The sequence below is a fragment of the Sarcophilus harrisii genome, chromosome 3 (assembly GCF_902635505.1).
Source record: "Sarcophilus harrisii chromosome 3, mSarHar1.11, whole genome shotgun sequence".
Taxonomy (NCBI): Eukaryota; Metazoa; Chordata; class Mammalia; order Dasyuromorphia; family Dasyuridae; genus Sarcophilus; species Sarcophilus harrisii.
In genome coordinates this window covers 276,610,713-276,623,387 of record NC_045428.1, presented here as the reverse complement: position 1 = coordinate 276,623,387, position 12,675 = coordinate 276,610,713, and the positions used below count along the sequence as shown (strand labels likewise).

The following is a 12,675-nucleotide window of genomic DNA, read 5'->3' as shown; positions in this document are numbered from 1 at the left end:
TTTCTCTTAGCATTTGGGCATTTAAATTCCAAGCATGACAGTACTAAGAAGTTAAGGGGTATTTTGATCTATTATCCTTAACCAAAGACACAGACTCATTTCTGTGCTAGCAACCTGAACAATGAAATCAACATGGTATAGTATAAAAAAAATAATTTTGAAGTTAATGTGTCTGGGTTCCAATCCTGAGACACTGGGCAAATCACTTAACCCTTTGACTTCAGTTTCCCATCTGTAAAATGAGGGGGATGAACTAGGTGACTTCTGAAGTCCCTTATAGTTCCAAATCTATGATCCCATGACTTAGGCATGGGATAAAAGAATACCTTGTCTAACCCCTTTCACACAGCAGGTGTTTAATTATTATAATATGTTAGAGAGGAAGAGATCAGAAGAATTATTTAGTCTAGTTCTCAATTTTTTATAAATGAGGAAACTGAGGTCTTCTGAGGTTAAGTAGACTTTTTTCTCTTCAGTTTTTTTTTTTTTTGGAGAACTATATATTCTGCAATCTAACATCTCCATTCTAAAAAAAGATGTTGTCCCCTTTCCTAACATTTCATTAAAGTACTTAATATCTACCTTTATAACATTCTAAACAATTTTTCTCTTTTTGAACCTCCACAGATTATTTAAAAATCATTACCTTGTTATTCTACACATAGCCAAAATATTGATAGCCTCTCAGGGGCTCTTTTCTTTCCAATTATGTTCCTTTCATCTTTTGATCTTCACCTAAAATGAGACTGAAAGGAATGATCAATAAACATTTATTAAGCCCCTGACTGCAAGCAAAGTCCTATGTCATTAACAGAGAAGAATGCAAAGAACATGAAAACAGATCATTGTCCTTGAGTTTTGGGCTCTGTAGAAAAAATGAGGTGAACTATCTCCATGTAATTACAGTTTGTGTCTGAGAGGAAGCTGCCTTTGTTTTTCCTTCTATTTCAGTGGCTTATGATTTCTTATGATTGCTAAGGAGAAGTACAGCAAAAAAATAATTTTAAACAAAGCCATCATCCTACCTCCTGGAGCTCACACAGTCATAAAACCATGCTCTCAACTTCAACACCAAAAGTCATAAACAACCTGAACCATCCACATATAATTCTTTGGCATTCTTTCCAAAGTGATTCCAACTCTCTACAGATGTCCAAGTTTATCACATATTTGTTGAGTTTCTGTACTTTTTTCTCTTTCAGAGAAAAAGTATTAGTTCAAAGGAATAGCCCCTTCTTGATTAGAGGCAGAAAGACTTCCAGAGTTCATCAAGCCAGTCTTATTCTTCTAAGCAGCCCCAACCATATTTTTTTTAATGGCTCAATTTCTGATATTAAATTTTTTTCCTCAGCCACATTAACAATGTGAGATAAGAAACATTAACTATTAAATGACACACCACTTAACTGAATGATGGGGAAGATTAGGGACATTCTGAAGTCATTTTCCATATTTCTTTATGTCTGGGACCTCAGACTCAAATGAATATTTAGGACAGGGCTTTGCTTGTGGAATCCTGACATTTGCAAAGTCCCAGACCAGTACAAATTTAGGATTTGAAGGAACCACAGAGAACATGTATACCAACTTTCTCATTTTATAGCTGAGAAAATTAGGTGCAGAGGAGGGTACCTGAAGTCACAGGTCTAGGGAGTAATAGGATTAGAACTTGGGTCTTCCAACTCCTATTCAAAGACACTTTCTTCCACACCAAACTGTTCTGTCATTGAATGTGGAATATTAGGCAGAATGATAGAATTTCAGAGCTAGAAGGGATTCTAGACATCATTCAGCCTAATTTCCTCATTCTACAGTGTTAAAAGTGCCATTGGCCGTTCCTGGCCATCATGTGGTACCTTCAGGCCATTTCTGATCTTCCAAATTCCTTGGGACCCATCCAGATCTAGGCTTAAGAGTCACTGTGTTCTAAGTGAAACATTCCATTTGGAGAAAACAAAATAAAATTCTCCAAAGTATCAGTTATCTAGCTCCATGCAGACAGGTGTGTCAATATGCTCTCTATGGGACCATCACTGACTAGCTCTGCTGAGATTCAATAAAGTAATTGAAAGCCCTTTAGAGACCTGGCTCCAGGTTTCTCCCAGGGTCCCTGATGATTTACAGTGAGTCAGCACTGAAGGATTTTGATTTTATTTATTTGAAGTTTTCTCAGGTTCAGGCTGTTTGGCCTGAAGGGAGGGAAGTCTGTTTTGTTTTTTCCCCAACTACCTACCTTCCAGCCTGCTTTACCCCAGCTGTCCTCCAAGACGCCTGTGGAGGAAAAAAAAAAAACATTAAGGCTCTCCCCTCTTCTTGTAAGGACACTTTCTATTAGCTCTTTGAGGATAAATGGCAGAACCATGGCAGCTCTGAGTCTGAGAGCAATCAGTGCTGAGAATGAACCAAATAACATCTGTAGGAAGGCAGACAAATATAGCTTTATGAAACAAGTCTATTAGGCCCACAAGCCTTGGTCTAGCTCCTCTCCTGTAACCTCTGGCAATAGAGCTAAGGAGATAGTTGTGTTCTTAATACTTCGCCTGCAGAAATATTCTGTTGTTAGTACCTTTCCCCCCCAAAATTTGTAAGCATGGAGCAGAAGATTCTCTGAGCCAGGAACAAAGATTGCAACAACAATTGATCAAATCTGTCTGGGATAGCAGGTAGAACCCTGAATTTAGAGACAGGACCTAGGCTTGAATCCCAGGTCTATTATTTGGTATCAGAGGCAAAAACAAGAACATAAAAAGGCCAAACCCACAGATCTTTACAATTTTTTTCATTCTTTAATTTGGCGTAAGTTATTTCATCAACCCTAGGCTTAATTTTTAAAAAAATTATTATTATTATTATTATTTTGGCGAGGCAGTTAAGGATAAGTGATTTGTTCAGGGTCACACAGCTAGCAAGTGTTAAGTGTCTGAGGTCACATTTGAACTCAGGTTTTCCTGACTTTAGGGCCTATGCTCTATATACTGTGCCATCTAGCTGTCCCCCCCTCCCACTGGCCTGGCTTAATCTTAAAAAGATTTCTCATCTTCAAAAGAACAGGGTTGGAGTAGATTGTAAATTCTCAAATTCTCAACTTGGGGTCTTTGAACTTCAAAAATAACATTGATAGGTACTGTATTTTACTTTATGCATTAAAAATCCCATCATTCAGAGAAAAGATATATAGGTTTTATTAACCTGCTAACAGGGTAGATCTAGGATAGAAAAAGGGCTAACAGGATCTCTGAAGTCTCTAAGCTCTGGATCTATAATCTTATTTAGCATTTATTGTGTGTAGATAAAAGACTCAGATGTTTTCCTCATGGTTTCCTATGTAGTAAAAGGATAAACCATACATGCATGCAAAATGAGAGATAATTTTATAAGAATTTTGATCCAGGAATGGAAGTAAAAGATAGAAAGGTTATATAAATACATACATATATATGCATACACAAAAATATTTTTGTAGTGGCAAAGAATTGGCAGGAAAAAATGGTCCATTTATTGGCGATTGACTGAATAAACTGGTTTATGAATGGAATGAAGATAATCACTGCTTTTTCAGTCTTCTGCTTCTCCCTGAATAATTTCTTTTGCCTTCTCCCTAATCCCAACCAAATTTACAATCTAATTCAAAAGAACGATTCTGAGGAAGATGATTTTGGATCTGGTAAAAAAAAAAAAAAAAAAAAAAAAAAGAGTCAGTTTGGCTAGACTTGAAGTTAAGACCTGAATTGACATTCTTCTCAGACACTTTTTTAGCTCTGTGACTGTGGACAAATCACTCAACCCTTCTTGGGCTGATTCCTCATAAAATTAGGATAAAAATAGTATTTGTCTCACAGGGTTATTGTAATGATCAGATGAGTTAATCTATGGACAATGCTTTGTAAACCTTAAAGCACTTTGACAATTGATAGCTGAGGAAGGATAATGGCTCTTTTGGTAGAAATATCTGAGGGTAGGTAGAGCCTTGTAATACTCTTCAGATCATTCCACATAGGTAACCCCATACTTCACAAAAAAAAAAATGAAAATTCCCTAATAAACTTCTTAACCTTTCCTGAATCACTGAATGGTCATTGCCTCACACAAACTGAGACCTGGAGAAGAACTTAGCTTAAAAAGGCCAAAGTCTCCCACTTCTTCCAGGACCATCTTCATTCCTGATCTAAATTGTGCTGTTAGACCCAGATGGCTTCATAGAAGACAATGAGGCTAGTAACTTTGCCTAGCATTGCCTCAGTTAAAGCCAATTTACTTATATGTCATGATACCACTTTCCTGATGTCCCCAATCCCCTCTGAGAAAAAAATAAACAACAAATAACCTACAACTTTTTGGGAAACTAATGATTCTGAGATTCTCTGGAACTCTATCACCATGTATCATAAAAAGCCGAGAATTAAAAAAAAAAAAAAAAGTCCTGGTTCTACTACTAATTGTGTGATTTAACACAAGTCACTTTATTTTCTGAACCTGTTTCCTCACATATAGAACAAGAACTATGGTCTAGATGATCTTTTCCTACAAAAGCATTCTTTGGTTCTCTGTGACTCCATCATATGTAATTTGCAAATTGTCTAGACCTCTGCTTTCTATTGTGGACTAGCATACTAGACACTGTGTCCTAGGGCAGAATTTCTAAACCTAATTTGGCCTCAGTACACTTTGGAATTTGATATATTGATAGAACCTGTAAATAGTGGACTAGGGGCCTGGAGGTATGGAAAACTCCCAGGAAAAAAAAGCAGGATTGGGGAAATTTTGAAGCCAAATGGATGAAATTGAGGTTGTTTTCATACCAAAAAAAAAAAAAAAAAAAAAAAAAAATTCCTGTATGTAGTATTTTTGATATGTAATTTCACCTTTAATATTTTAGTGGGAAAACTATCATTAGCAATTTTTTTTCATAAACTTCTTTTTCCTGAACATGGAGCATTAAGATCTCTCAGCCTCATTTGGTTAATGGTGATGGTAGATATGGCTATGAGACTATCATAGCCAAATTGTTATAATGTTTATTTTATTCCTAAAGCCACTTGTACTAGACATTGACTTTTTCTCAGCAAACATGTAATTGAAAAATAAACTATTACATATGCAAATTATTAGGAAATAGGATTTCTAAATATGTTCATCTCTTTTCTCCCTCCAAAGTAGAAATGAGCGATACAAAATACTCAAATACAGCTTAAATAATTGTAAACAACACATAATAAAAATCTTTTGCTTGCAGCTTATTTGATTGAAGCATTTTGCATGGACCCGACTGAGGACTCCAAAACAGGGACTGGACACAGTGGACTTTGGTTTGGAGAGAGAAATGTTTGGAAAGCATTGGAGGCATTTTTGTAACCCTTGGTTAATGAGTCCCAGTTGGTGTAGGCACTTGAACACCACACATTCGGCATAACCAGCAGACCATCAGATTGCTCCTTAGAGAATGCAAAGAAGATGTCAGCAAAATAAACCCCTCATATTTTCATGGCATCTGTCAACTTCTTTCGTCTTTAGCTAACAATGAGTCAATCAACACCCTTTCTAAAATGAAGATTTTTTAAAAAGATGTGGAAGAAACTTGGATTTTTAAAAAATCATATATACAAGTAAAAATATTAAAAGGTCAAATAATTTTATGTGATGAGACTTGGATACTAGTCAATTTCTTTTTAGAAAAAATTAAATATTTATTTTTAAAAAGAAGAATATTTTCTTTCTTACCTTTTCTTTCATCCCTGACAAAGCAAGACCATTAAAATCCCTGTTGTTATTATATTTTAAGTTCTCCTAATTCTTTTGACTTCAGTCTTCAGCAGTTCATACAAGTCTCTAAAACCATCTCCTTAATCACTTCTTCCAGAACAATGACTGGTATCCTATCATCCTTATTTACCATAACTTATTTAGTCATTCCTCAATTGATTGGCACCTCTCAAGTTTCCAGTTATTTGGAAGAAAATAGCTTCTATAAATATTTTTATATTTTTGGGTCTTTTTCATTTTTAATCTTTTTTCAGGTAATAGACCTAATAGTAGTATTAGTAGATCAATGGTTAGATTACTAGACTAATTCACAGTTCTATGAATAGTGCATTAATATGCCTAATGGGTATAAGATAAAATCTCAGAATTATTTTAATTTGCATTTCTCTAATTACTAGTTATTTAATGTTATTTTTCATATGTTTTTTGATAGCTTGGATTTTTTCCTCTGAAAACTCTCTGAACTGAAAATTTTTGGAACAAGACATTTATCAGAGTAATTTACTACAAAAATTTCCTCTCATTTATCTTCTTCTCTTTTAATTTCACTTCCACTGGTTTTGTTTGTGCAAAGCCTTTTTAAATTTTATATCATCAAAATTGTCTATTTTACCTCCTGTAATCCCCTTTAACTCTTTTTTTGCTACAAACTCTTCCCCCATCCCACCCCTTTCTTCCTTGGCTCTTTAATTTGCTTATGATGTCACTCAGACATATGTCTAAGACATATAAGACATCTGCAGTTTATCTTGGCATATAGTATTAGATTTGTTTTCAGATGGATTTTTGAAGAACTTCTCTGAGTGCCTTGTGTTCATGTTAAGTGTGTTCTGCACCATTTCCTGACTCTACCACCACCACCATCATTTGAAGAGGAGCTTCATGATCTGAGAAAAATGACCACAGAACTGAAATAAAGAATCTGAGCTCAAATTGTTGCCTTACATATTTTTCCATTCGGAAATAGCTCAAATTGTTGTCTTATATAATGCCTAAATCTACTCCCCCCCCCCCCCAACTTCTAATCATTATTCTGGTCCCACCTTCTGGAGTTCAAATAAAACAACAACAACTCTGCTCTTTCTTCCCATAAAATTCTTAAATACTGCCATCATGTGTCCCTTCCAGTTTGCTCAGTTTCTTCTATTACTGATTGTATAGTATAATCTCTAGTCTTTTTACACTATTCTGGTCACCTTCATTTGGATATAATCTAATTCATTAGTGTTCTTCTTAAAATGAGGTCCCCAGGACTGACTCAATATGATATTCCATATGTAATTCATTTGGGTGGAAAAGGGAGAATTATTAAAGTCATCAACTTCAAAGGATAAGGGAAAAAAAACAATATTATGTTGTGTTATTGAAAACATATTAGATGCATGCATGCATTGGATGCATTAGATGTGTTATAAGCAGCAGTAGTAAATGTTTTAGCTGTGGATAATTATACAGAGATAACTGTAATACAAAATAATATTGTTAAGGGACCAGGATATACTAGAAAGAACTCTGAATTGGATTCACAGGTTCTGAGTTAAAATTTTCACTTTGCCAGTTACTATATTTTTGATTGGGGACATAATACTTTATGTCACTAGGTTTTAGTGATCTCATCTTCAAATGACCCCTAAGTATCTTTTAGTTCTATTAGCCTAAGTGTATTCAAGTTTTAAAAATAATTCCTTTGAGAAGTAAAAACAAAACAAATTTTATAAACAATGGTTTAAGTATCAGATGAAGCTACCTATATGGTACAGTGGATAGATTACTCAATCTAAAGTCAGAAAGACATGAGTTCAAATCTACTCTTATTCTATTATTGGCTGAGGAAGGATTTTATGAGCTAAGGAACTAGAGGATTTGGGATTTCTCATCTTCTCATCAATGTCCTGGCAGCATCCATCTAATAGTAATGTCTACATTGGGAGCAGATTGGATCTAGATTCAAGTCTTTACGAAGAATCCAGCATAAAGAAGATATTTTCCCTGGAACTCTATTGTTCTCATTGGAGAGTGTTTAAATTTTGGTAGGAAATCTTGTGTTCTTACCATGTCACTTTACTGGATAATCCTTTCTAACAGTTAATTAAGTCTGATGTACTAATTGCTGGCCACAGTAGGAAGCGTATCAGTGACTAATGATCCATGGTTTTAAAAAAGATATTTCCAACTAGTCCTAGGGAACATAGCACACACTTTCTGGGGATCCTCCTTATCAGTGAGAAATGGAGGAAGGATAATCACCTGAGAATGTGTACTGCATATGTATATCTCATACTTGGGAGCATTATCCTGAAAACAGGGTTGTCCTCTGAACTTTTTCCTTACAGCTTTAGCCTCATTTTGTGCATAACCTTTCCTTGAAGAAAAATTTTTCTGAAGAATGCAATTGCCATGACCACTATTTGGATGAACTAGCTCACCCCTAAGGGCATTCTGAAATCACTAAGTAAAATGAGGACTGTTTTTGAATAGCCAGAGTAGGTTATTTTTTTCTTCCAATTGAATTAGGTTCTGATTACTTGATGAAGAACTTCATCTGTATTATATTTGCCCTAAGCAATGCAACTGATACTCTTTGGCCACATCAATGGAGAGCAGACTAGCTTGATACTGTCCCTTAGATAAATCAGAACCCAAATATCCAATCTGTTTTTGGAAGGAAGGGGCAAACACAACCTTAGGATTTTCATGCAGAGATTTACTCATCACTTAAAGAGCAGAGGAGGACAGGGTGAGCCATGGACTTGGGCCAATGGCAGGCATTTGTCGACCCTGCTGGGCAAGCCTGAAGTCATAAGCCAAGAAGCAGCCATTTCATCCTCATCCAGAACTTCTCATCTGTATTTATGTAACATTCATAATGTGCTTTGTGGAGAAGTCCAAAAATAATTTCAGAAAAGCCACACACATCAGCCTCAACTGTTCTGTGTGTTCAGCTAATGGCTTCTGAAAATCAACAGAAAGAGAATTTCTCCTACCATCTATGGACTTTCAGGCATTGCACTCTATGCCATGGGTTTCAGACACAGGGGAGGAATAACCAGTCTAAATGTTGTATTTAAGATATATCACAAGTCCACAAGTGGGAAAGAATGTCATCTCTTCCCTCCATCTTTCCCCTATCTGCCCAACTAGTAACAATGCTAGGATTATGTCATTACTCCAATTAAAACAAAACAAAACAAAAAAAATCAGTCTCTAAGGCTAACCAACTGCATAAAGTACACACAGGATACAAACTTGGCATTTAGGGTCTTCCACGATTCAATTCTAAGCTATTTTTAGTAGCAGCTAAGTAGCACAGTGGGTAAGTAAAGTTTTGGACCTGGAATCAGAAAGATCTGAGTACAAACCAGGTCACAAACATTACCTATGTATGCCTGAGCAAGTCACTTGCTTTAGTTTCCTCAACTGTAAAATGGAGATAATAAACTCCCAGGGTTGTTGTGAAAATCAAATGAGATAATATTTGTAAAGTGCTTGGGATGTATTAAGCCCTTTATAAATATTAATTATTATTATCATCATCATTAATTACTCTTAGTAGTAATGGGTAATTATTGTAGTAGCAGCACACTCTCGATTCAGAGGACTTAAGGTTAAATCCCATTTTTGATATTTATTATACATGTAACCCTAAGTAAGTTACTTGTCTGGTTCTTTGTTTCCTCATCTGTAAAATGACAGGGTTGAACTAAATGTATAGTTCCATTGTTCTTCTGTACAATAATCAAACCTCGATAATTAGCAATTTCTAGCTTTGTCCAGGCCAACTTCAAGGTGCCACATAAACTTTTGTGTTTTGCCCTCCTCATCCAGCTTGAAACATTGGGTATCTAGTTGTTCAGCATTCACCATTTCTAGCGTAGACTTAGGTCCACCATGTTGCTTCTCAGCCATAAGATAAAAGAATCATAGATAAGGAGATGAAAGAAACCTTACCATTCACTGAATTCAATGTTCTCATTTTGCAGAAAGGGGAATTGAAGCAGAGAGATTAAAGTGACTTATCCAGGGTTACACAGCTAATTAGCATGCAAACACAGCTTTTGGGACCAGTCTTCCTGATTCCAAAGTCAATATCTTCTCTACCATAATAAGGCATCTCTCTTCTAACTTCCATTTTTCTGGGTTTTAGTCTGTACTTCCAAGAACTTTAGCTCCTACCTTAGAACCCAGGGTTTCAGATTGGGGATGAGACACTCTTTCTAGACCTTAATCTAAAAGACTTTAACAGATTTATTTGCAAGGACCACAATTGTAGGGTATACAGAGCACCTAGGTGTTGTTGGGAGAGGAGGACTCAGGGAGAGATTAAGGACCAGAGAATGAGGTCCAGCCAAATACAGTAGGCCTGATAGTCCAATGGAAGATCTAGAATAGATAGAAATTGAGGAGAAACCAAGGAAATGGGAATAAGACAGGAGTTACCAAAGGGTTCTAGAAAGGACCCTAGAAGCAAATTTAAGTGCATACCCAAATGAATCATTTGTGTGCAGTGAGAGAAGATATTAATATTGTACGTGTGTGTTTACTCTGGAAGATATAGTTGGCGAATATATATCCTCTAGCTAATATTTCTCATGCACTCTTGTGATACTTGCTTTCCTAATTGTTTATATCTATTTTTCCTGCACATTCATCTTCTATTAACTTTAAAGGAGATAAGAATATGAGAATTTTTTTTTAAAGTTAGCCTGGCTTGAACTAGTAAAACTGTTGCTGTTTCAACTCTATCAGGAAAAATGTATTCTTTGTAGAATGCCAATGTCCTATACTGCAGAATTATTCTCCATTGAAGGAAGAAATGTTTTGTTGAAAAGGTTATCCTAGGAGATGTTGGTCCTCTGCAAATCAATCAAATGGTATATTTGAACAGAGTTCAAAAAATATATTTGCTGCATTCAGAGCACTGTAATTAAAAGCATAGTGGTAAAAATTTAACAAACGGACTCTCCAGGGGGAAAAATGTGTGCACATACACTTTTAAGTTTAATATTAACCCTTTCTTAAGTCTAGGCAAGCAATAAAACAATAAAGCAGGGCCTGGTTTGTAGTAATTACTGACTTTTAAAGTATAATCTGCTAAAAACAGAAATTTAACAACCAGCTCTCAAAAGCTGGTTAGAGCTGGCTCTAGCACGTGTCTGATTATACTGGATACTGTGGAAGGACAGAAAAGAAATGAACCCTGCACTTTAGATGGATTGTAATCAAATTGGAGAGAGAAATATAAATGTTGGAATGACTTCAGTATATTGAAAAATATAAATGAATGTGTCACCTGAAGACTCCAAATTCCAGAAGCAACAGGAGGCAGGATTGAAGAGTGGATAGTGGAGAGGACTTGGAATTGAGAAGATCTGGATTCAAATTCAACCTGTGGTATTTGTTAGCTACATGATCCTGAGAAAATACTTTCCTTCAGCTGGACTGAATTTCCTTATTGTAAAATGGAGATGATAATATCTACTGCTGAAGGTCATTGTCGGAGTTAGGAGAAATAATGGGTTTAAAGTGCCTTGGAGACTTAAAAGTCCTAGACAAGTGTGGAATGGAGAGACTGGGATTGAATATACAGTCCCATTCTTAGTCCAAGGTATGGGTTAAACTCTCACCATGTTTTCCAGAAGCAGGGCCATGGAAACCCTGAATGTGGTGAGATTCACAGATTTGTAGCTGCCAAAACAAACAGAGTGGTAGACAGTCTTTTGCTGCCCTCCCAGCTCCTAAAGAGAGATACCTGATTTTTTCCAACTATTCACTTCTCTCCTTCTCTGTCTCTTTGTGTATCTCTTTTTGTTTCTCTCTGTCTCTTGTCTATCTCTCATCTCTCATCTGTCTCTCCATTTCTATTTCTGTCTCTGGTCTGTCTCTGTGTCTCTTTCTGTTTCTCTCTCTTGCCCAACTCTTCCTTTCTCTTGTCTATCTCTCATCTGTCTCTCCCTGTCTGTTTCTGTTTCTCTGTCTTTCTGTCTGTCTCTCTATTTCTCTGTCTCTTGTCTATTTCTCATCTGCTTCTCATCTGTCTCTGTGTTTCTCATCTGTCTCGTTTGTCTGTGTCTCTCTTCTGTCTGTCTCTGTCATCCGTCTCTGTCTCTCATCTCTTTCTTGTTTGTGTCTCTCTATGGGTCTCTCATTTGTCTCTTTCTCTGTCTCTTGTCTATCTCTTTTATCTGTCTGTCTCTCTTATCTGTCTGTCTGTCTCTCTCTGTGTCTCTGTCTCTGTCTCTGCCTGTGGGCGAGTATACGCACGCGCGAGCGCTCATGCGCATCTTTCTCTCTCCCCAAAGTTGAGTGCTCTGTGGACAGTTTTGGAGAAAATAAGCATGGGCTCTTGGACTAGCTGTTTGGAAGGCAAATCCTTGCTCCCTCCCTTCCTCTTTCACAGTTTCCTTGCCCCACCTTGGCTTTGCCTCAAGGAACTGTGATGCAGCAGTGGGGCTCTGGATGGCCCCCATACCTTCCAGCGGTTCTGTTGGCTGTCGGGTAGGGAACGTTTACATTCTTTTAAGTAGTTTGGCAAGGCCATCTTTCGCCTCTCTGTTCTGCAGCCTGCCTTTTAATTGACCAGCTGAAGGGAGCATTCAATTTTGCGCTGACAGACCAGCAGACTTAGGCGAGTCCTCCTGGCCTTCCCACCCACTCCTACTTATAATCATTGAGGTGTGGTGGACAGTAACAAACAACTACAGCTACACAGTGGTACTGATTTAAAATCCAATTCCTCTTGGTGGCTAATGGCCCAAAGGGCTGGGAGGTTCGATGAGAAACATTGTAGGTGTGTGTTTGGGAGGGAGGGGCGGGAAGGCTGGAAAGTATGGTGATCTGCGATCTGAAATGAGGACGAGCTAATTTTGACTCCTCTTTTAGTTTAAATTTCCTTAAACTAGTTTTTACAAGTTAGGA

General features: G+C 36.8%; 1 pseudogene; it reads right to left on the bottom strand.

Moving 5' to 3' along the window:
* The window catches only part of LOC100923240, a 162,297-nt pseudogene extending 149,999 nt beyond the window's left edge, over positions 1–12,298 (bottom strand).
* Positions 12,299–12,675: the final 377 nt, after the last annotated feature.